General features: G+C 30.9%; 1 non-coding gene across 1 annotated transcript; it reads left to right on the forward strand.

Moving 5' to 3' along the window:
• The first annotated feature begins 302 nt into the window (after positions 1-302).
• TRNAA-AGC (transfer RNA alanine (anticodon AGC)) lies at positions 303-375 on the forward strand. Its single transcript has one exon. It is a non-coding gene; the product is annotated as a tRNA-Ala (tRNA).
• The last annotated feature ends 8870 nt before the right edge of the window (positions 376-9245 follow it).

A 9245-nucleotide genomic window follows, 5' to 3' on the forward strand; every position in this document is an offset into this window, starting at 1 on the left:
ACCTTTTCTCACTTTAATTTAATTGCTATTTATACTGAACCACTTTATAAACAATCCAACTATTTACCACTATGAATATATCGTATGGAAATTTCAAAAACAAGTTTTTATTAGTTCCCATTACTGAGCACGACAATAATGAAAATGCGGACCAATATTTTGTTGTTTATGAAAAGAGAAAGGTGGGTAAGTACTAGATACCTATCTTGTCCAATGAGAGGACATTAATCAATACTGACGTCACTGATAAGAACTAGGTCATTCGAATCTACAGATAGATATTTTGCACTCCTTTTCCCACCGGGGGCGTAGCTCAGATGGTAGAGCGCTCGCTTAGCATGTGAGAGGTACCGGGATCGATACCCGGCGCCTCCAAGATATTTTTTTTTATTGATTACATATTTTTATTCTTTAAATATCCATATTAAATTATTTGTTAATATATGTATAGCCAACCAGTACAGCTAATTAAACATCTAAAGACTAATATTTTTAAGATAATACAACAGAGATGCCGAACATTTTAGAGAATGGAATATGGAAGTCTAGGCATTTACACGGTATATGATCTGTCATCAGCTGGTTTAAGTGTCCTCTATATACACTGTGAACCCGAGACCTCTTCCATGGTATTTAAACGCGATGACCATAAGACCACAAGACGGACAAACCAGTATCACTTATTAAGTAACTTTAAAAAAAATATGTTGGAATTTACATTGTTCTAAAAACGTAGGTGGAATACCCACCCACTGTGACGTCACAAATCATCCTCATATCCATTTGATAACTTTGAATTTTCCCGTGGGATTGTCTGGTTAAGCCGCAGAAATAACCGCTAATCAAAATGTACATATTTCGTTACAATATTATTATCTCATTTATGATTATTACTATTTTATTTTCTACACACGCTAGCGATAAGCTATTTTACTATATTAAAAACATTTCAAGGCAGTAAAAGACCTTGTTTTACAAATTTCAAAGTAATTACAATATATTTTTTTAATAAAAACGAACTGAACTCAAATACAAACTAAATTACATAGAATAAATAAATATTTAAGTGCCATATGAAATATGTTAAATGAAATTTGAACACTGTAAAGTCCTTTTCAGAACAGGTTTCCCTAGTGAGGACTCTTTAATTAATTTTTAATTCAATACTTTTAAAAAAGAATTCACGTTATATTAAAAAATAAAAATGCTTAATTTAATGTAATGAACAAAGAAAAATAAAAACAGATAATTGAGATATGCTTTGGCTGAAAATTATGTAACCCTTGAGCAAAAACGGACTTGGCAATACACCTTTATTTCACTGAGGCTGTACAGTAAGCTGGACTGTCCTCTGAAATTCATTAACAGTTGAACAATTCTCTTAAAGCCAAGCCTAACACAAAAAATAATCTTTTTCATTCTAGAATAGCTGCTAATGAAAAAAACATACAATTGGTCTATAGAGGGTAAAACTTTTATACGTAAAAACATCACCTCTACTGTTTATGCAATTAACTCTCAAGAAAACTGCAGTACATAAAGGAGACCATAAATAACTTATAATTCCGTTTCAAAACCTTTTTTAAAAATGATCTTCATACTTTTTTTTCCATTTCCATTTCTTCCCGATTTTTAAAAAAAACTTTTTTTTGTGTTTCTTGCCAACTCTATAACTGAATATTTTGTTTTTTTATTGAGAACTTGTGTAACGTGTTTTTCCAAACATGAAGGGGAAAAAAGCACCTTAAAATTAATTTTCATTGGATCGAAATAACATCACAAATAAAACAAAATATTTAAGGCGTTAAATTGGCACCCTCTTACAATGGCTCAATATTACGAAGGCCTACATTGGAGTATTGCTTCTTGAATATAATATGTAGTTTCGCTGATGTGAAACATATCGTCTCCAAAGTGAACATCTTCAGCTGCCCGACTGCTCTTACTATCGACATGACCAGAAGCAAGGTAGTTCTGGAAACCCGGAAATAAAAATCTGTGCTGACGCTGTCTGTGATATCCATCCGTTCCAATATGTTAAAGGTCAATTTAACCAAGTGGATTGCTGCACAGGACTACAAAAAAGGTTTATGATTCAATCCAGGTTACGCAGTGAACCAAATAAAAATACTTATTTTTTTCTTTCTTCTTTTGATGCTTAAAATAATTTTTCTTCTTTATTAACCTGTATGTTCCATTTTCTTTGAAACCAGTAAATCCAAAATTTGTTAGCCTTATAACAGGCTCTCGTCTTGTTGTCAGCAAACTGTGTATTATTATTATTTTTTAAACATATTGACAGTACATAAATTTTTTATTATATCTGTGGCAACAGAGAAAGAAAATATTTGTGAAAAGAGAATATGGAAGTCTAGAAATTTACAAAACTTATGACCTGTCAATGGCTGGTTTAAGTAGCCACTTTACTCACTGTGAAACTTTCACCATTCTGCCTATGTTTAAACATCCACATTTCTTCAGATCTTCCATCCGTTGACTTTTGTGAAGTAAAGGAGCTGAAACCTTTGTCGTTTGGGAGAGATTCATCCGGCTGAACCAATACACCACACCTACTAGGCAATGCCTGAAAATTGTTCTAATTCCAGTTAGTTTAATCAACAATGTTTTGAGATTGTCCAAATGTTTATACATGTTGGATTTCCTCTCTAGGGAGCAGGGGCGAACCGTGTATAGAAGCGATTATGCGCAGCTTACCATTATATTTGACTGACCATAATAATGTTTTATTGTAACTGTATTTACAGGAAAACAAATTAATAATTACTGTTTATTTAAAATCATTTCCACCGTTTGTATTTTTATCCTAATACTCTTATAAATATTAATATTAACAAAGCGCGCCCAGCGCCTGCGGTGAGTCAAGAAACTATTCCAACTTATTTTTTCATACTAATAAGTATACTATATTTTGAATGTTTTTTCTCCTACTTGCAGATTACACAAATATTTGAAGATTTTTGATTTGGAAAACAGTATTTCAAACATTATTTCTTAAGGCCTATTTTTTTTTAGATGGTTCTTTTGCCATAAGACCATAATTACTTTCATGCGTCATATTACAGGACGTATGGCGCTCGAAGCGGCCGTTTTTAGCACTATTAATTTCTAGAACAATTCGGCCAGTTGATATTTCAATTGAATACATAATATCAACTGAATTCATGGTGCTATATTTTATTTATTTTTTAATGAGTTATGAATTAAAGTAATGGATAATATATCTATAAAATATAATAAATCATGAAGTTGCGTCGTTTGGGTTGATTTCATAGAGTAGTTGTATCACACAGAACCACAGAAAAATGTAAATTTTTAGTATATATTACTTACGTTGTATTATTTACCTTTTACCTTCTATATAGGTACAAATATATTTAGCATACCTGTAAATAAAATCACCATTCGCCACTGCTAGGGAGTCTTATTTGGATCTAAATTTGTTGCAACGGAGACGGAAAATATTTTTGAGGAGGACTACGGAAGTCTGGGCATTGATTCACTAAATCTCATTATGTTAATTATCACTCAGAATGTCGGATGTTACAATCATCACACGATAAATACAACAGTACATGAACTTATGACGTAGTCGATACAATCATCAGTTTTGTTGTTAATGTATGTGTATTTGTTGACATTTTGCGGTTTACCGACGCTAATAAATTTATCTAACAAAGATAATACGAACTTTTTCACATCATTATTTGGGATTCGCTCGTAATTTTAATTGATAAAGACAATAATTATCTAACGTGCGTCATTGAAAGATATTTTTTTTCCGGACTTATTATTTTGGTGTTATTGTGGTATTTTTAATCATTTTTCGTCTTATTTTAGTACTGTCATGTGATAATTGATTTAATCGGGTACCTTCAATAAGTACCAAGTATTTTAAGTCTTTGGAATTCTACGTATGTGCTTTTCTTCGAAACGACACAATATCAAAAAAATTCTAGAAGATTTGAAACCGCGTGTTTGAAAACGGAAAATGGGGATATTTAAAAAAATATATTGTCCCTCAATATTAATATTGTTTGCTTTCAAGAAATGACCACCAGTTACTTCCGCCAGCATTTTTTCCAACCCTCGAAACATTTCTGGAACGCACTTTTTGGTAAGGCCTACAGTTTTTTTTATTTATTAAATATATTACATGTAAATACATTTATAACAATTTTATTGTGTATATTATTGCAGTTTTTACTATTTTTATCTTATGCTATTCCTCTCCAATAAAGAGATAAAGACTTGTTCTTGGAGAAGGACTTACACTGACTTAATCAAGCCATAATCGGCAGAACACCGTGAACGACATTTTTGGTGAAATGCGTTTTTTTAAGGAAAAGTGTTCCTTATTGCCCCCTGCACCTGCACAAGTGCTAAAAACAAAGCTCTATTAAATTCACCTGCCACATTAAAAATTTTCTATTTTCATTTATTTTAATTATTAAAATAAAACAACCACGATTATAACAACAAAAAAATACAATAATTACAAATAAACCAAAATTATAGGCCAATTATAGTTTAATATGTTTTACTCCGCATCATTCCAATTTAAAAAAAAATGTTGACATATTATTTTTTAGCTAAGTAAAACAACGTAACCACCGACAATGTAGGGGGTTACGCTAGCTCGCACCACTGTCAAGAGTTATTGGCAAAACAGCGTTACCGCCATTATCTTAAAAGCGGAAGGTATTTTAACAACTTAGCTATTATTTCAGTTTCGGCAGTAACATTTTAAATCCCGTTTACTGAATTATTTAAAAAAATATTTACGGAACAAAAATTTATAAAAAACTTCTGCACAATTCACTATTTGTCGCTTACGTTGTTATTCCGATTGTGGTTCGTAATATTTGAGTATTTTATATACAGGACGGCCCTTCTCCAGCATTTTATAGATAGGAGAAGCTGGTACCTAATAGTTCCAAATAACATTTTTTTTAACCATTGAGTATTTATTTATTTATTTATTGATTTACACGCCCAATGGGCTTTTACATATTTTAGAAATTACATTTAAGTGCAGCAGTGAAACATAAGTATGTAAATTTGGTAAAAATAAAAGATAACATAAGAAAAGCTAAAAGATACAATAATAAGTAAAAATCAGGAAATGTACCAACATAGGTATATGGTACATAGAAAAATATTTAAAAAATTTACATATGAAAACATACACGCATACATATACATACATATAAGTTTATACATTATTAAAGAGATACATGAGAAAAAGAAATAGTAAAAAAAGAAAAATATTAAGAAATTTTACATAAATTAATTTATAACCTTTTGAATACTTAACCTATATTTATATAAAGACAGACAAAATATATCAACTTCACCATACTCGTTACCTAGCCGGTGTAGTCTAGGTATTGGTGAATTGTAATAATAATTGTGACTGCCAGGAGATTCAAAGAATAACGTTAGCTGCCGAGTATTTCGAAGAGGTACTTTCAAGCTGATAACACTAGTTAATTCCGGGACGTCCAATACGCCATTCGCTATTTTATATAAATTTAATAAGTCATTTATAATTCTTCTTTTACATAGAGTTGACATATTTAGTGTACATAATAAATTATCATAATCAATATTTTCAGCGGGTATATTAAGTTTGTAATTGATGAATCTAAGGAATTTACGTTGTACTCTTTCTAACTTTAAAATATGAACATTGTAATAAGGTGACCAAATTGTTGAATTGAATTCTAAATTACTTCTAACCAAGGCAGTAAATAGCACTTTGAGGGTAGTGATGGAATTAAAATCCTTTACGGTTCGCTGCAAATATCCAAGACATTTCATTGCCTTATTAGTGATGGTATCAATGTGAGGAATAAATGTCAATTTTTCGTCAAAAACTATCCCCAAATCCTTTATTTGTGTAACTCTTCCCAGATTGATATTATTAATGTTGTAATCGAATATTATGGGTTTTTTACTTCTTGTAAATGATATTACACAACACTTGTCGACATTTAAATAAAGTTCATTTTTCTGGCACCAGTTGTACAGCCTTACCAAATTAGACTGAAGAACTCCACAATCGGTATCAGAGGTAACAGTTTTTGAAATTTTAAGATCGTCGGCAAAGAGAAGAATGTCTACTTTCTCAAATATCGACACAATGTCATTAACAAACAAAGAAAACAGTACTGGTCCCAGGTGGGAGCCTTGGGGTACCCCACTAGATGCCTCAAACTGATACGAGTTATAACCGAATACTTTTACTAAGATTTTCCTTGATGACAGGTAGCTTTTAAACCATTCCAAGATATTACCAGTAATTCCCAATGAACTAAGTTTGTGTATTAAAATTGTATGAGAAACCTTGTCGAACGCTTTACTAAAGTCAGTATAAATTGTATCAGTCTGATGACGTCTCTCCATTGATGTGATCAACCGATTCTGATGCAACATAAGGTTTGTAAGAGTTGATCTACCAGTTATGAAACCATGTTGTAACGGAGTGATAACTTTACTAATTTCATTGGTGAACTTAGTTAGCAAAACAGATTCCAGTAACTTTGGAATGGCTGACTGAATACAAATGGGTCGGTAATTGGAGACGTCAGTTTTATCTCCTTTTTTATAAATGGGGGTTAAGTATGAGATCTTCCATTTCTTGGGAAAGTTTCCAGTTTTCAAGGACAAGTTAAAAATTTTTGTAAGTGGACCAGTTAAAGAGGGACAACATTGTATAAGAAGAAGTGTAGGGATATTGTCTGGCCCAGCGCTTTTTTTTGGATCTAAGGCACAAATCCCCTTTTTTACATCAGAATCAGTAAATACACAGTCGTTAAAATCAATTAAATCTGTATTATCAATACTGTGTAACCTAGAATTAGAAGTAGAACTATAAACACTGCTAAAGTAATCAGCAAATAAATTGGCAACTTCCTGTGGTGTGTCTGCCATTTTGCGTTTGTAATACACTGTGGACGGAATTCCAGATTCCCTACTGTTAAGAATCTTGGAAAATTTAAAAATATGTTGCGGCTTAGATGCAGCATCGACTTCAAATTTACTTACACAGTCCACAAATTGTTTAAAAAAAATATATAAAAAAAATATTTGGGGAAAAAACAATCGTTTTTTTATAAAAACAGTCAATATAAATTTTTCACATTGATGTCAGCTATTAATTAAGTACATAAAAGGTATCAAAATAAAAGCAATTTAAAAATGAAGAAATGTTAGACACTTAGAAGTTGCAAATAAATAATATAATAAAAATACATATATGTATAAAAATATATATATATAAAGTAATAAAAATAAATTTTATTTAAAGAATAAGATAAAAAATACAATTACATAAAAATATTGTAAAACGTACAAAATATAATTATGAACATTCATGCTTAATTACTGACATCGTATAATTAAGCGGGTGTTCTGTCTATAAGGAATCTTCTATATTTCATATAAAAGAGAAGAAAAATGTCAGCGTAACCGGAGAGAGCAGTATTATAATAATAACATGCTCTAAAGAAAAAGTAGTTTTTTCCGTGAGTTAGTCCTAGGTACTGGAAAATTAAATGTAGTATGGAGTCTATTTCTGCTCGGTACAAAATGTTCAAAAGAATTTGTGAGTCTAGGGCAGTCTATGACGTTGTTAACTAGTTAAAACAGGAATAACTGATCTGCAAACACTCTTCTATACTCGAGAGTTTGAATTGTATTTGGTTTATAAGGTATCCATGACAGTATTTTTTTTTTTAATTAATCATCTCTCACGAAAGTTTGACTGTTACCGCTTTGTGCTTTGCTAAGTTGTAGGGGTAATAACGCAAAGAAGAGCCTTGTAGAAATAGCTCAAAAAGTCAACCACGAATTATATAAAATTGTACATAAAAGTTTCACTATCACTTACTGGTACATGGTATCAAATATTCCGATAAGTCCATTAATCGTTTTAAACATACAATTTTGAATTATTTATATTACAAAATAAAACAATATAAATGATGACCTTTTGACCTTTGTTATTTCCTATTGTTAGTTATCCCTTCTCTGTCTTTATTTCTCAGCTCTTTCTAGCCAAGTCCATTTCTCCGGGCATGAGCACAAATCAATCCGATCCGTTTGAGATACCATCCCGAATCCACTTTAAATTCACTCGGCGTACATTCCAAAATACTCAAATAAAACTCTATTGGCTCCAGATCCAATACTTTTTGCTAGAACGATTCTTTGTCCATTCCTCGACTTGAGACTTGCTACTTTTTGTTAGAACTCTGTTTAAGGACGGATTCACAACGTTATTTTTTATCATAAGATAGGGAAAAAACGTTTTATTTATTAAAAATTAAATTTCAGGATTCAGTGCGTAATGTTTCAGTAAAATTAATATCGCATAAAAGACCTTAATTATGAAAAATTTACAATGGCCTGTTAAAAAAGTTTGTCGGTTTGATAATTTATTGTGTTCAGTAAAATTCACCATTTAATTGTTTTAAATTACGATAGTAACAGTATAATTTTTTTCATGCGAGGTTGGGTAAATTTTCTACAATAGTTTAAAATACGAATATATTATTCTGATTTACCTGAAAACGAGACATTTCCCGCCCTATGGGGCAAACAGCAGTGTTACATTACCGAGCCTAATGTTTGTCAAAATGGTACATGACATGTGACGTCAAAGTGAAGTAACGCCAACTATTAGCCATTTTGTAATTATTCGTCTTTAAATCCAATAATTAGTATGATATCATTAGAATCGTAAAAATCCGTTCTACGTGTAAAATTTTTATTTTCAAGTTTATTTTAACAAACGCAGTTAGAAAATTAATATTTCAGATTAATTACAACTTTCATTGATAGCCACAAATTAATATTTTCAAAAACTATATAAATTATCTATCAAAGTTTAATTTACCAAAACTCAACATTTGTATTATCTTTAAATATGCTTTACCAAGTGATTGAATTTATGTAATAAAGTCGTCTTATAGTATCGCGATCTCCGGATCAGAGGTTCGAGGTTCAAACACAGCTCTACCTCAAATTGATGTTAATAAAAAAAATCTTGCATGGTTATATACTACATTTAAAAAAAATAAAAAATATTGCAATTCATCATATGAAGGATGATTTCTGCCATCCCTGTAAATAATTTTATGTAGACTGAGATTTCAGAAGATCTAAGTAGGAATATCAGCTACCTAAAATTTCACGCTATTCTCACTCAGAAATCTTCTTAT

The sequence above is a fragment of the Micrasema longulum genome, unplaced genomic scaffold (genome assembly GCF_059751315.1).
Source record: "Micrasema longulum isolate JH-2025_06_02 unplaced genomic scaffold, ASM5975131v1 h1tg000112l, whole genome shotgun sequence".
NCBI lineage: Eukaryota > Metazoa > Arthropoda > Insecta > Trichoptera > Brachycentridae > Micrasema > Micrasema longulum.